Here is an 18,033-nt window from a genome sequence, read left to right as displayed (position 1 = left end):
CACTGAAACCCTGGACACACCTGGCAGGCCCCTGATTCACTGAAACCCTGTACACATCTGGCAGGATCCTGATACACTGAAACCCTGTACACACCTGGCAGGATCCTGATACGCTGCGAAATCCCGTACACACCTGCCAGGGTCCTGATATACTGAAACCCTGTACACACCTGGCAGGATCATGATACACTGTGAAACCCCATACACACCTGGCAGGATCCTGATACACTGTGAAACCCAGTACACACCTGGCAGGCTGCTGATACACTGTGAAACCATGTACACACCTGGCAGGATCCTGATACACTGTGAAACCCTGTACATACCTGGCAGGATCCTGATATACTGTGAAACCCTGTACACACCTGGCAGGATCCTGAGACACTATGAAACCCTGTACACACCTGGCAGGATCCTGATTCACTGAAACCCTGTACGCACCTGACAGGCCCCTGATACACTGTGAAACCCTGTACACACCTGACAGGCCCCTGATACACTGAAACCCTGAACACACCTGGCAGGATCCTGATACACTTAAACCCTGTACACAACTGACAGGATCCTGATACACTGTGAAACCCTGTACACACCTGGCAGGATCCTGATACACTGAAACCCCGTACACACCTGGCAGGATCCTGATACACTGTGACACCCTGTACACACCTGGCAGGATCCTGATACACTGTGAAACCCTGTACACACCTGGCAGGATCCTGATACACTGAAACCCCGTACACACCTGGCATGCTCCTGATACACTGTGAAAACCTATACACACCTGGCAGGAGATCCTGATACCATGTGAAACCCTGTACACACCTGACAGGATCATGATACACTGTGACACCCTGTACACACCTGGCAGAATCCTGATACACTGAAACCCTGTACACAACTGACAGGACCATGATACACTGAAACCCCGTCCACACCTGGCAGGATCCTGACACACTGAAACCCCGTACATACCTGACAGGATCCTGATACACTGTGAAACCCTGTACACACCTGGCAGGATCCTTATATACTGCGAAACCCTGTACACACCTGGCAGGATTCTGAAACACGGTGAAACCCTGTACACACCTGGCAGGATCCTGATACACTGTGAAACCCTGTACACACCTGGCAGGATCCTGATTCACTGAAACCCCGTACACACCTGACAGGATCCTGATACACTGAAACCCCGTACCCACCTGGCAGGCTCCTGATTCAGGGGTAATGGGGAGAAGGCAGGAGAATGGGGATGAGAAACTATCAGCCATGATTGAATGGCGGAACAGACTCGATGCGCCAAGTGGCCTAATTCTGCTCCTATGTCTTATGTTTTCACAGTGCACCAGGATCCTGCCAGGTGCCACCTGTCACAGATCACACCTGGAAGGATCCTGATTCACTGTTAAAATTTGGACACACCTGGCAGGATCCTGATACACAGTGAAACCATGTACACACCTGGCAGGATCCTTATACACTGTGAAACCCTGTACACACCTGGCAGGATCCTGATACACTGTGAAACCATGTACACACCTGGCAGGATCCTGATACACTGTGAAACCCTGTACACAGCTGGCAGGATCCTGATACACTGTGAAATCCCTGTACACACCTGACAAGATCCAGATACACTGTGAAACCCTGTACACACCTGGCAGGACCCTGATACACTGTGAACGCCTGTACACACCTGGCAAGATCCAGATACACTGTGAAACCCTGTACACACCTGACAGGACCCTGATACACTGTAAACGCCTGTACACACCTGGTAGGATCCTGATACACTGTGAAACCCTGTACACACCTGGCAGGATCCTTATATACTGCGAAACCCTGTACACACCTGGCAGGATTCTGAAACACTGTGAAACCCTGTACACACCTGGCTGGACCCTGATACACTGTGAATGCCTGTATACACCTGGCAAGATCCAGATACACTGTGAAACCCTATACACACCTGGCAGGATCCTGATACGCTGTGAAACCCTGTACACACCTGGCAGGATCCCGATACACTGAAACCCCGTACACGCCTGGCAGGATCCTGATACACTGAAACTCCGTACCCACCTGGCAGGATCCTGATTCAGGGGTAATGGGGAGAAGGCAGGAGAATGGGGATGAGAAACTATCAGCCATGATTGAATGGTTGAACAGACTCGATGCGCCAAGTGGCCTAATTCTGCTCCTATGTCTTATGTTTTCACAGTGCACCAGGATCCTGCCAGGTGCCACCTGTCACAGATCACACCTGGCAGGATCCTGATTCACTGTTAAAATTTGGACACACCTGGCAGGATCCTTATACACTGTGAAACCCTGTACACACCTGGCAGTATCCTGATACACTGTGAAACCCAGTACACACCTGGCAGGATCCTGATACACTGTGAAACCCTGTAAACACCTTGCAGGATCCTGATATACTGTGAAACCCTGTACACACCTGGCAGGATCCTGATACACTGTGAAACCCTGTAAACACCTGGCAGGATCCTGATACACTGTGAAACCCTGTACACATTTGGCAGGATCCTGAAACTATGAAACCCTGTACACACCTGGCAGGTTCCTGATACACTGTGAAACCCTGTACACACCTGGCAAGATCCTGAAAGTATGACACCCTGTACACACCTGGCAGGATCCTGATGCACTGTGAAACCCTGTACACACCTGGCAGGATCCTGAAACTATGAAACCCTGTACACACCTGGCAGGATCCTGAAACTATGAAACCCCGCACACATCTGGCAAGACCCTGATGCACTGTGAAAGCCTCAACACACCTGGCATGATCCTGATAGACTGAAACCCTGGACACACCTGGCAGGATCCTGATACACTGAATCCCTGTACACACCTGGCAGAATCCTGATACACTTATACCCCGTTCACGCCTGGCAGAATCCAGATACACTGTGAAACCCTGTACACATCTGGCAGAATCCTGTTAAACTGTGAAACCCTGTACACACCTGGCAGGATCCTGAAACTATGGAACCCAGTACACACTTGGCAGGATCCTGATACACTGTGAAACCCTGTACACACCTGGCAGGATCCTGATAGACTGTGAAACCCTGTACACCCCTGGCAGGATCCTGATACACTGTGAAACCCTGTACACACCTGGCAGGATCCTGAAACTATGAAACCTTGTACACACTTGGAAGGATCCTGATACACTCTGAAACCCCGCACACACCTGGCAAGATCCAGATACACTGTGAAACCCTGTACACACCTGACAGGATCGTGATACACTGAAACGCCATGCACACCGGGCAGGCTCCTGATACACTGTGATACCCTGTACACACCTGACAGGATACTGATACACTGTGAAACCCTGTACTTGCCTGACAGGATCATGATGCACTGAAACCCCGTGCACACCTGGCAGGATCCTGATACACTGTGAAACCCTGTACACACCTGGCAGGATCCAGATACGCTGTGAAACCCCGTACATACCTGGCAGGATCCTGATACACTGAAACCCTGTACACAACTGGCAGGATCCTGATACACTGAAACCCTGTACACACCTGGCAGGATACTGATACACTGTGAAATCCTGTACACACCTGACAAGATCCAGATACACTGTGAAACCCTGTACACACCTGGCAGGACCATGATACACTGTGAATGCCTGTACACACTTGGCAGGATCCTGATACACTGTGAAACCCTGTACACACCTGACAGGACCCTGATACACTGTGAACGCCTGTACACACCTGGCAAGATCCAGATACACTGTGAAACCCTGTACACACCTGGCAGGATCCTGATACACTGTGAAACCCCGTACACACCTGGCAGGATCCTGATACACTGAAACCCTGTACACACCTGGCAGGATCCTGATACACTGTAAACCCTGTACACACCTGGCAGGATCCTGAAACTATGAAACCCTGTACACACCTGGCAGGATCCTGATACACTGTGAAACCCTGTACACACCTGGCAGCATCCTGATACACTGTGAAACCCTGTACACACCTGGCAGGATCCTGATACACTGTGAAACCCTGTACACACCTGGCAGGATCCTGATACACTATGAAACCCTGTACACACCTGGCAGGATCCTGATACACTGTGAAACCCTGTACACACCTGGCAGGATCCTGATACACTGAAACCCTGTACACACCTGGCAGGATCCTGATACACTGTGAAACCCCTGTACACACCTGGCAGGATCCTGATACACTGTGAAACCCTGTACACACCTGGCAGGATCCTGATACACTGTGAAACCCTGTACTACACCTGGCAGGATCCTGATACACTGTGAAACCCTAGTACACACCTGCAGGATCCTGATACACTGTGAAACCCTGTACACACCTGGCAGGATCCCTGATACACTGTGAAACCCTGTACACACCTGGCAAGATCCTGATACACTGTGAAACCCTGTACACACCTGACAGGATCCTGATACACTGAAACCCTGTACACACCTGGCAGGATCCTGATACACTGTGAAACCCTGTACACACCTGGCAGGATCCTGATACTACTGAAACCCTGTACACACCTGGCAGGATCCTGATACACTGTGAAACCCTGTACACACCTGGCAGGATCCTGATACACTGTGAAACCCTGTACACACCTGGCAGGATCCTGATACACTGTGAAACCCTGTACACACCTGGCAAGATCCAGATACACTGTGAAACCCTGTACACACCTGGCAGGATCCCTGATACACTGAAACCCTGTATACACCTGGCAAGATCCAGATACACTGTGAAACCCTATACACACCTGGCAGGATCCTGATACGCTGTGAAACCCCGTACACACCTGGCAGGATCCCGATACACTGAAACCCCGTACACGCCTGGCAGGATCCTGATACACTGAAACTCCGTGCCCACCTGGCAGGATCCTGATTCAGGGGTAATGGGGAGAAGGCAGGAGAATGGGGATGAGAAACTATCAGCCATGATTGAATGGTTGAACAGACTCGATGCGCCAAGTGGCCTAATTCTGCTCCTATGTCTTATGTTTTCACAGTGCACCAGGATCCTGCCAGGTGCCACCTGTCACAGATCACACCTGGCAGGATCCTGATTCACTGTTAAAATTTGGACACACCTGGCAGGATCTTTATACACTGTGAAACCCTGTACACACCTGGCAGGATCCTGATACACTGTGAAACCCTGTACACACCTGGCAGGATCCTGATACACTGTGAAACCCTGTAAACACCTGGCGGGATCCTGATACACTGTGAAACCCTGTACACACCTGGCAGGATCCTGATACACTGTGAAACCCTGTAAACACCTGGCAGGATCCTGATACACTGTGAAACCCTGTACACATTGGCAGGATCCTGAAACTATGAAACCCTGTACACACCTGGCAGGTTCCTGATACACTGTGAAACCCTGTACGCACCTGGCAAGATCCTGAAAGTATGACACCCTGTACACACCTGGCAGGATCCTGATACACTGTGAAACCCTGTACACACCTGGCAGGTTCCTGATACACTGTGAAACCCTGTACACACCTGGCAAGATCCTGAAAGTATGACACCCTGTACACACCTGGCAGGATCCTGATACACTGTGAAACCCTGTACACACCTGGCAGGATCCTGAAACTATGAAACCCTGTACACACCTGGCAGGATCCTGAAACTATGAAACCCCGCACACATCTGGCAAGACCCTGATGCACTGTGAAAGCCTCTACACACCTGGCATGATCCTGATAGACTGAAACCCTGGACACACCTGGCAGGATCCTGATACACTGAATCCCTGTACACACCTGGCAGAATCCTGATACACTTATACCCCGTTCACGCCTGGCAGAATCCAGATACACTGTGAAACCCTGTACACATCTGGCAGAATCCTGTTAAACTGTGAAACCCTGTACACACCTGGCAGGATCCTGAAACTATGGAACCCAGTACACACTTGGCAGGATCCTGATACACTGTGAAACCCTGTACACACCTGGCAGGATCCTGATAGACTGTGAAACCCTGTACACCCCTGGCAGGATCCTGATACACTGTGAAACCCTGTACACACCTGGCAGGATCCTGAAACTATGAAACCCTGTCCACACCCTGTAGCACAGGGGCTGTTTGGCACAGGGCTAAATTGCTGGCTTTGAAAGCAGACCAAGCAGGCCAGCAGCACGGTTACTTTTCACAGTAACTTCATTTGAAGCCTACTCGTGACAATAAGCGATTTTCACTTTTTTCACTTTTTCACCTGCAGGATCCTGATACACTGTGAAACCCTGTACACACCTGGCAGCATCCTGAAACTATGAAACCTTGTACACACGGCAGGATCTTGATACACTCTGAAACCCTGCACACACCTGGCAAGATCCAGATACACTGTGAAACCCTGTACACACCTGGCAGGATCCTGAAACTATGAAACCCTGTACACACCTGGCAGGATCCTGAAACTGTGAAACCCCGCACACACCTGGCAAGATCCTGATACACTGTGAAAGCCTCTACACACCTGGCAGGATCCTGATAGACTGAAACCCTGGACACACCTGGCAGGATCCTGATACACTGAATCCCTGTACACACCTGGCAGACTCCTGATACACTGATACCCCGTTCACACCTGGCAGAATTCAGATACACTGTGAAACCCTGTACACACCTGGCGGAATCTTGTTAAACTGTGAAACCCTGTACTTGCCTGACAGGATCATGATGTACTGAAACCCTGTACACACCTGGCAGGATCCTGATACACTGTGAAACCCTGTACACACCTGGCAGGATCCTGATACACTGAAACCCCGTACACAACTGGCAGGATCCTGATACACTGAAACCCTGTACACACCTGGCAGGATCCTGATACACTGTGAAACCCTATACACACCTGACAAGATCCAGATACACTGTGAAACCCTGTACGCACCTGGCAGGTCCCTGATACACTATGAACGCCTGTACACACCTGGCAAGATGCAGATACACTGTGAAACCCTGTACACACCTGACAGGACCCTGATACACTGTGAAACCCTGTACACATCTGGCAAGATCCAGATACACTGTGAAACGCTGTACACACCTGGCAAGATCCAGATACACTGTGAAACCCTGTACACACCTGGCAGGACCCTGATACACTGTGAACGCCTGTATACACCTGGCAAGATCCAGATACACTGAAACCCTATACACACCTGGCAGGATCCTGATACGCTGTGAAACGCCGTACACACCTGGCAGAATCCTGATACACTGAAACCCCTTTACACAACTGGCAGGATCCTGATACACTGAAACACCGTACACACCTGGCAGCGTCCTGATACACTGTGAAACCCTGTACACACCTGGCAGGATCCTGATACACTGAAACCCCTTTACACAACTGGCAGGATCCTGATACACTGAAACACCGTACACACCTGGCAGCGTCCTGATACACTGTGAAACCCTGTACACACCTGGCAGGATCCCGAAACTATGAAACTCTGTACACACCCTGTAGCACAGGGGCTGTTTGGCACAGGGCTAAATTGCTGGCTCTGAAAGCAGACCAAGCAGGCCAGCAGCACGTTTCGATTCCCGTAACAGCCTCCCCGGACAGGCGCCGGAATTTGGCGACTAGGGCCTTTTCACAGTAACTTCATTTGAAGCCTACTCGTGACGATAAATGATTTTCACTTTTTTCACTGTTACACCTGCAGGATCCTGATACACTGTGAAACCCTGTACACACCTGGCAGCATCCTCAAACTACGAAACCCTGTACACACCTGGCAGGATCCTGATACACTGTGAAACCCTGTACACACCTGGCAGGATCCTGAAACTATGAAACCTTGTACACACTTGGCAGGATCCTGATACACTGTGAAACCCTATACACACCTGACAAGATCCAGATACACTGTGAAACCCTGTACGCACCTGTCAGGTCCCTGATACACTGTGAACGCCTGTATACACCTGGCAAGATCCAGATACACTGTGAAACCCTGTACACACCTGACAGGACCCTGATACACTGTGAAACCCTGTACACATCTGGCAAGATCCAGATACGCTGTGAAACCCCGTACACACCTGGCAGGATCCTGATACACTGAAACCCCGTACACACCTGGCAGGATCCTAATACACTGAAACCCTGTACACACCTGGCAGGATCCTGATACACTGTAAAACCCTGTACACACCTGGCAGGATCCTGAAACTATGAAACCCTGTACACACCTGGCAGGATCCTGATACACTGTGAAACCCTGTACACACCTGGCAGCATCCTGATGCACTGTGAAACCCTGTCCACACCTGGCAGGATCCTGACACACTGTGAAACCCTGTACACACCTGGCAGGATCCTGAAACTATGAAACCCTGTACACACCTGACAGGATCCTGATACACTGAAACCCTGTACACACCTGGCAGGATCCTGAAACTATGAAACCCTGTACACACTTGGCAGGATCCTGAAATTATGAAACCCCGTACACACCTGGCAGGATCCTGATACACTGTGAAACCCTGTACACACCTGGCAGGATCATGATACACTGTGAAACCCTGTACACACCTGGCAGGATCCTGATGCACTCTGAAACCCCGCACACACCTGGCAAGATCCTGATACACTGTGAAAGCCTCTACACACCTGGCAGGATCCTGATAGACTGAAACCCTGGATACACCTGGCAGAATCCTGATACACTGAATCCCTGTACACAGCTGTCAGAATCCTTATACACTGATACCCCGTTCACACCTGGCAGAATCCAGATACACTGTGAAACCCTGTGCACACCTGGCAGCATCCTGTTAAACTGTGAATCCCTGTACACACCTGGCAGGATCCTGAAACTATGAAACCCTGTGCACACTTGGCAGGATCCTGATACACTGTGAAACCCTGTACACACCTGGCAGGATCCTGATAGACTGTGAAACCCAGTACACACCTGGCAGGATCCTGATACACTGTGAAACCCTGTACACACCTGGCAGGATCCTGATACACTGTGAAACCCTGTACACACCTGGCAGGATCCAGATACGCTGTGAAACCCCGTACACACCTGGCAGGATCCAGATACGCTGTGAAACCCCGTACACACCTGGCAGGATCCTGATACACTGAAACCCCGTACACACCTGGCAGGATCCTGATACACTGAAACCCTGTACACACCTGGCAGGATCCTGATACACTGTGAAACCCTGTTCACACCTGGCAGGATCCTGATACACTGTGAAACCCTGTACACACCTGGCAGGATCCAGATACGCTGTGAAACCCCGTACACACCTGGCAGGATCCTGATACACTGAAACCCCGTACACACCTGGCAGGATCCTGATACACTGAAACCCTGTACACACCTGGCAGGATCCTGATACACTGTGAAACCCTGTTCACACCTGGCAGGATCCTGAAACTATGAAACCCTGTACACACCTGGCAGGTTCCTGATACACTGTAAAACCCTGTACACACCTGGCAGGATCCTGAAACTATGAAACCCTGTACACACCTGGCAGGATCCTGAAACTGTGAAACCCCGCACACACCTGGCAGCATCCTGATGCACTGTGAAACCCTGTACATTCCTGGCAGGATCCCGATACACTGTGAAACCCTGTATACACCTGGCAGGATCCTGAAATTATGAAACCCCGTACACACCTGGCAGGATCCTGATACACTGTGAAACCTTGTACACACTTGGCAGGATCCTGATGCACTGTGAAACCCTGTACACACCTGACAGGACCCTGATACACTGTGAAACCCTGTACACATCTGGCAAGATTCAGATACGCTGTGAAACCCCGTACACACCTGGCAGGATCCTGATACACTGAAACCCCGTACACACCTGGCAGGATCCTAATACACTGAAACCCTGTACACACCTGGCAGGATCCTGATACACTGTAAAACCCTGTACACACCTGGCAGGATCCTGAAACTATGAAACCCTGTACACACCTGGCAGGATCCTGATACACTGTGAAACCCTGTACACACCTGGCAGCATCCTGATGCACTGTGAAACCCTGTCCACACCTGACAGGATCCTGATACACTGAAACCCTGTACACACCTGGCAGGATCCTGAAACTATGAAACCCCGTACACACCTGGCAGGATCCTAATACACTGAAACCCTGTACACACCTGGCAGGATCCTGATACACTGTAAAACCCTGTACACACCTGGCAGGATCCTGAAACTATGAAACCCTGTACACACCTGGCAGGATCCTGATACACTGTGAAACCCTGTACACACCTAGCAGCATCCTGATACACTGTAAAACCCTGTACACACCTGGCAGGATCCTGAAACTATGAAACCCTGTACACACCTGGCAGGATCCTGATACACTGTGAAACCCTGTACACACCTGGCAGCATCCTGATGCACTGTGAAACCCTGTACATTCCTGGCAGGATCCCGATACACTGTGAAACCCTGTATACACCTGGCAGGATCCTGAAACTATGAAACTCTGTACACACCTGGCAGGATCCTGACACACTGTGAAACCCTGTACATTCCTGGCAGGATCCCGATACACTGTGAAACCCTGTATACACCTGGCAGGATCCTGAAACTATGAAACTCTGTACAAACCTGGCAGGATCCTGAAACTATGAAACCCTGTACACACCTGACAGGATCCTGATACACTGAAACCCTGTACACACCTGGCAGGATCCTGAAACTATGAAACCCTGTACACACTTGGCAGGATCCTGAAATTATGAAACCCCGTACACACCTGGCAGGATCCTGATACACTGTGAAACCTTGTACACACTTGGCAGGATCCTGATGCACTGTGAAACCCTGTACACACCTGACAGGACCCTGATACACTGTGAAACCCTGTACACATCTGGCAAGATCCAGATACGCTGTGAAACCCCGTACACACCTGGCAGGATCCTGATACACTGAAACCCCGTACACACCTGGCAGGATCCTAATACACTGAAACCCTGTACACACCTGGCAGGATCCTGATACACTGTAAAACCCTGTACACACCTGGCAGGATCCTGAAACTATGAAACCCTGTACACACCTGGCAGGATCCTGATACACTGTGAAACCCTGTACACACCTGGCAGCATCCTGATGCACTGTGAAAACCCTGTCCACACCTGGCAGGATCCTGACACACTGTGAAACCCTGTACACACCTGGCAGGATCCTGAAACTATGAAACCCTGTACACACCTGACAGGATCCTGATACACTGAAACCCTGTACACACCTGGCAGGATCCTGAAACTATGAAACCCTGTACACACTTGGCAGGATCCTGAAATTATGAAACCCCGTACACACCTGGCAGGATCCTGATACACTGTGAAACCCTGTACACACCTGGCAGGATCATGATACACTGTGAAACCCTGTACACACCTGGCAGGATCCTGATGCACTCTGAAACCCCGCACACACCTGGCAAGATCCTGATACACTGTGAAAGCCTCTACACACCTGGCAGGATCCTGATAGACTGAAACCCTGGATACACCTGGCAGAATCCTGATACACTGAATCCCTGTACACAGCTGTCAGAATCCTTATACACTGATACCCCGTTCACACCTGGCAGAATCCAGATACACTGTGAAACCCTGTGCACACCTGGCAGCATCCTGTTAAACTGTGAATCCCTGTACACACCTGGCAGGATCCTGAAACTATGAAACCCTGTGCACACTTGGCAGGATCCTGATACACTGTGAAACCCTGTACACACCTGGCAGGATCCTGATACACTGTGAAACCCTGTACACACCTGGCAGGATCCTCATACACTGTGAAACCCTGTACACACCTGGCAGGATCCAGATACGCTGTGAAACCCCGTACACACCAGGCAGGATCCTGATACACTGAAACCCCGTACACACCTGGCAGGATCCTGATACACTGAAACCCTGTACACACCTGGCAGGATCCTGATACACTGTGAAACCCTGTTCACACCTGGCAGGATCCTGAAACTATGAAACCCTGTACACACCTGGCAGGTTCCTGATACACTGTAAAACCCTGTACACACCTGGCAGGATCCTGAAACTATGAAACCCTGTACACACCTGGCAGGATCCTGATACACTGTGAAACCCTGTACACACCTGGCAGCATCCTGATGCACTGTGAAACCCTGTACATTCCTGGCAGGATCCCGATACACTGTGAAACCCTGTATACACCTGGCAGGATCCTGAAACTATGAAACTCTGTACACACCTGGCAGGATCCTGACACACTGTGAAACCCTGTACACACCTGGCAGGATCCTGAAACTATGAAACCCTGTACACACCTGACAGGATCCTGATACACTGAAACCCTGTACACACCTGGCAGGATCCTGAAACTATGAAACCCTGTACACACTTGGCAGGATCCTGAAATTATGAAACCCCGTACACACCTGGCAGGATCCTGATACACTGTGAAACCTTGTACACACTTGGCAGGATCCTGATGCACTGTGAAACCCTGTACACACCTGGCAGGATCATGATACACTGTGAAACCCTGTACACACCTGGCAGGATCCTGATGCACTCTGAAACCCCGCACACACCTGGCAAGATCCTGATACACTGTGAAAGCCTCTACACACCTGGCAGGATCCTGATAGACTGAAACCCTGGATACACCTGGCAGAATCCTGATACACTGAAACCCTGTACACAGCTGGCAGAATCCTGATACACTGATACCCCGTTCACACCTGGCAGAATCCAGATACACTGTGAAACCCTGTGCACACCTGGCAGCATCCTGTTAAACTGTGAATCCCTGTACACACCTGGCAGGATCCTGAAACTATGAAACCCTGTACACACTTGGCAGGATCCTGATACACTGTGAAACCCTGTACACACCTGGCAGGATCCTGATACACTGTGAAACCCTGTACACACCTGGCAGGATCCTGATAGACTGTGAAACCCAGTACACACCTGGCAGGATCCTGATACACTGTGAAACCCTGTACACACCTGGCAGGATCCTGATACACTGTGAAACCCAGTACACACCTGGCAGGATCCTGATACACTGTGAAACCCAGTACACACCTGGCAGGATCCTGATACACTGAAAGCCCGTACACACCTGGCAGGCTCCTGATACACTGTGAAACCCTGTACACACCTGGCAGGATCCTGATACACTGTGAAACCCTGTACATACCTGACAGGATCCTGATAGACTGAAACCCCGTACACACCTGACAGGATCATGACACACTGTGAAACCTTTTACACACCTGGCAGGATCCTGATACACTGTGAAACCCCGTACGCACCTGGCAGGATCCTGATAAACTGTGAAACCCTGTACACACCTGGCAGGATCCTTATACACTGTGAAACACTGTACACACCTGGCCGGATCCTGATAGACTGTGAAACCCTGTACACACCTGGCAGGATCCTGATACACTGTGAAACACTGTTCACACCTGGCAGTATCCTGATACACTGTGAAACCCAGTACACACCTGGCAGGATCCTGATACACTGTGAAACCCTGTACACACCTGACAAGATCCAGATACACTGTGAAACCCTGTACACACCTGGCAGGACCCTGATACACTGTGAAAGCCTGTACACACCTGGCAAGATCCAGATACACTGAAACCCCGTACACACCTGGCAGTCTCCTGATAAACTGAAACCCTGTACACACCTGGCAGGATCTTGATACACTGTGAAACCCTGTACACACCTGGCCGGGTCCTGATACACTGAAACCCCGTGCAGACCTGGCAGGATCCTGATACACTGTGAAACCCTGTACACACCTGGCAGGGTCCTGATACACTGTGAAACCCTGTCCACACCTGGCAGGAAGCTGATACACTGTGAAATCCTGTACACACCTGGCAGGATCCTGATACACTGTGAAACCACGCACGTACCTGGCAGTATCCTGATACACTATGAATCCCCTGTTAGACTTGAAAAAATAGTCAAGGTCACAGCGTAGTTAATTCTGTTCACAAGCTTTATTGAAGATCTTAACTGACTGGGAGAGAAGCTCTTGCTTTTCCTTCACTTAAATAGTCAGCCAAAACTCGTCTCGGCTTACAAGTGTGGGAGCAAAGGTTTTTACACTTTAGCCCCTTTGTAACATACCTCCATACCCCTCCCACTATTCTGTATTGTTGTCTTTTGCTGGCAAGTGTTTGATGACGTTATTAACTCAAACGTTCAAAGAGACTCCTGGAATCTTTAGAATTGATAACAGGTTGCATCCCCAGATATTTGCTAGCCTGAGACTCCTTTGCCCGATAGAGGAGGAATTTATGGCAGCCAAGTCCCAGTAATGGCGAATGCCAGTAGCTTAGATTCCTGAAGATACAAAGTCTCAGTCTTCCTAATTAACTGTCCAACAATGTGGCCCCAACAAGTTTTACTGCAGGCCTTAGAAGCTGCACCGGATCAGTTGACTTTTAGTTAAAACCATTATAGTGCAACTGGTCGTGATTTACAGAATATTTCATAATACTTGGTAAAGAAAGTTTACAATACAAATTATACTTAAAGGTTGCACAAAGTGACTTCTTAATACAAGTGTGTTGCCATAATCACAGTATACAAAAATTATACAGAGCGAATATACAGTATAAGTGAATGGCTATAGTCACAGTTTATAATGTGACATTCGACACCACTCTCCTTTTGCTTTTAGTGAATACATAGTGGATCATAATGATCTAACATAAGGTTATAGTATTTACTTCTTTATATCCCTTATAAGATAGGTTAGCATATAATGAGCATTTGTGATTAAGACATGTTCCCCCACACCCGGCATCTCCATGCAGAGTGTTTGATTTCTGTTCCCGCAGGCAGAGGTTCATGTCTGTTATCTGTCAGTTATTTCTGAATGCGTTTGGACAATTTTCACAAGACAAGAAGCATTGTCAGATGGCCTTGAGTTATGTCTCGGAGTGCTCGGGGCTGATACGGAGGAAAGCTCTTCAAACTGTCTGTTCTCATGTGTCCAAGATGGAGTCTGTTCTATTCTGGTCAACTAACAATCGAGGACATTTTATCCACGAATCCTTCACCCCATACACACCTGGCAGGATCCTGATACACTGTGAAACCCTGTACACACCTGGCAGGATCCTGATACACTGTGAAACCCTGTACACACCTGGCAGAATCCTGATACACTGTGAAACCCTGTACACACCTGGCAGAATCCTGGTACAGTGTGAAACCCTGTACACACCTGGCAGGATTCTGATACACTGTGAAACCCTGTACACACCTGGCAGGATCCTGATACACTGTGAAACCCTGTACACACCTGGCCGGATCCTGATACACTGTGAAACCCTGTACACACCTGGCAGGATCCTGATACACTGTGAAACCCTGTACACACCTGGCAGGATCCTGGTACACTGTGAAACCCTGTACACACCTGGCAGGGTCCTAATACACTGTGAAACCCTGTACACACTGACAGGTGTCTCAGAAAGTCGAGCGCTATGGGTGAGTTCTGTGCACATTGCCGAATTAGCGAGAATCTCAGGCAGAAAAAACAAATGCCTGATTTGAACCCGCTATCAGAATTACCCTCTAATAACCCCAAGCACTGATATCTCGCTTCTCGGCCAGTGTTCAGGTTGAAATGCAGTTTATTGAATTGATTTCTTATTGCAATGCAAAGGAGAATCGTTTTCCACTCAAAGCATAGACCTTTAGTTCTGGAATCTCTTTTGACCCAAAGTAATGACTGACAAATTTGTTGTAAATGAGCACACCTGCAATATAGGAAACCAATAACCAAAATTAAGTTGCTGAGAATAATTATTCGTCAGCAAGACGTGGCATTGATTGAAAAGCCCTTTGAAAATATAGAGGCCATTATTTGCAATTGAGTTGTGAGATCTTGAGTTTGGTTTACACCAACGTTGATGTAGGCTGGGACATCAGTGGAGCTACCACTTCACTCATTGGGAGTGCACTCCTCAACAGTTGCAGGTTAGCAAACCCGGCGCTTTGAAAATGCTGAAGACATTTTTGCAATTAACTTGGGACTTCCATGGAAGCATTTCATGGAAGCAAACCAAATTCTCTTTCTTCCAAATACTTATTTGAAATTCGAATCAGTAATTGTAGCAGAACTGCGATAAAAAGATGTTCAATGTACGCATAAATCTGCTGAAACAGTACCATTTCTGAAACATAGTAGAAGAGTGGGCGATCAAAGTCAGCAATAAAGAATTTGTCCCAAATAAACCTGAGCTTGTATTGGAGCTGACCACACCTTCCTCTCCGATCAGTGAATCCTGAGGAATGCATTCTCTAGATCGCACTTAAACTGCTCCATTAGTATCCTCCGTTGTGACTTGTCTCCCCATTATATTTATTGGATAAAAGATTGCCCATTTTTCCTCCATCTCTTTTCAATTGTTTTGGAAATCTTGTAGCTCCTGCAGGCTGAAGAGTGGAAAACAGGAGGTAGTAAAAGCTTGCTAGAGATCTGATGAGGGCTGGGGAGGGGGAAGGTAGAACGGTGTTATTCCTAAGTTTGGTCAGCTTTAATGCATGTAGGGCAGCATTGGTTAACACTGCTGCCTCACTGCGCCGTGGATCCGCATTCACTCCTGGCCCCGGGTCACTGTCTGTCTGGAGTTTGAACATTCTCCCCGTGTCTTCGTGGGTCTCACTCCCACAACAAAAAAATGTGCACGGTAGGTGGATTGACCACGCTAAATTGCCCCTATTGGAAAAATTTAAAAACAAATACTTTGATGCAGGTAGCCGCCTAGGACATCATAAGCTTCAAGTTCATTTACTAGTTAGTGCAGTTGCAGGTCAGCAAATATGGTCCTTTGAAAATTTGAGGCCATTATTTGCATTATGGCCATTATTTGCAATAAATTTTTCAATTCCATTAAAGCATTGCAAGTCAAATTCTCTTTTGCCGGAATTAAATGTTTCAGACACTCTTGCACATGCCTTGATCTGAACTATCAGCTTTCTCATTTTGCCCAGAGGGAACGTCCATCTCCCTCGATCTACATTACATTGATCGACATCTGGGAGCAGCACAGTGGTTAGCACCGCTGCCTCATAGTGCCAGGGATCGGGTTCAATTTCTGCCTTAGGTGATTATATGTGTGGAGTTTGCACGTTCTCCCTGTGTCTGCGTGTGTTTCCTCCGGCTGATGTGGTTTCTTCTCATTGTCCAAAGACCATATGTGCAGGTTAGGTGGATTGGCCGTGCTAAATTACTCTTTAATGTCCAAAGATGTGTAGGTTAGCTGAATAGGATGGAAATAGAGGGATACGGACCCCGGAAGTGTAGAAGATTTTAGTTTAGACGGGCAGCATGGTCGGCACGGGCTTGGAGGGCCGAAGGGCCTGTTCTGCTGTACTTTTCTTTGTTCTTTGTTCTTTTGTCAAGTCTGGAGGCAACAAATGTATAAATCTGGTTACTGTAGAAAAGTAGCTGAGGAGGAGCAGAGATATGTGAAACGGTGATGGTGGTGGCAGGCAGCCTTCATGATGGGGATCATGTGGAATTGGAAGCCTAGTTACTGACCTGATCAAATGCTGAGTTGGACCTCTGACCATCAGCAGTCTCACTCATTCACTCGACTTTGTCTCTCAGTTTCTCAGTTTACACATGACCCATGATATCCCATCCCTGATCCAATACAGTAACATTGAAACTTGTTGCTATTTACAGTCTGCGTAGTCCGCTGATCGTTACTTAGAAATAAGGCATTTCATATTAAAAATAAGTGAAGATTTTAAGCTATTGTTTAGCATTGTTCACTTTTAAGCAAGATTTTCACGAACCGGAATTTAACTTTGACCCTGAAATGAAGTTGTAACTTAAAACCTTGCAATACTGGTATTGAGAATTTGTTTTTCTGGCAATGTAATTAACATTCGGAACAACTCCTTGTCTGTTCTAATT

At 48.6% G+C, this 18,033-nt stretch overlaps 1 protein-coding gene across 1 annotated transcript in view; it reads left to right on the top strand.

Moving 5' to 3' along the window:
• The window catches only part of LOC119967872 (NACHT, LRR and PYD domains-containing protein 3-like), a 40,425-nt gene that overhangs the window by 10,481 nt on the left and 11,911 nt on the right, over positions 1–18,033 (top strand). The window lies entirely within an intron of this gene.

The sequence above is a fragment of the Scyliorhinus canicula genome, chromosome 6, assembly GCF_902713615.1.
Source record: "Scyliorhinus canicula chromosome 6, sScyCan1.1, whole genome shotgun sequence".
In the NCBI taxonomy this organism is placed as follows: Eukaryota; Metazoa; Chordata; class Chondrichthyes; order Carcharhiniformes; family Scyliorhinidae; genus Scyliorhinus; species Scyliorhinus canicula.
Note: the sequence above shows the minus strand (reverse complement) of the source record. Positions and strands in the feature narration are given on the sequence as shown.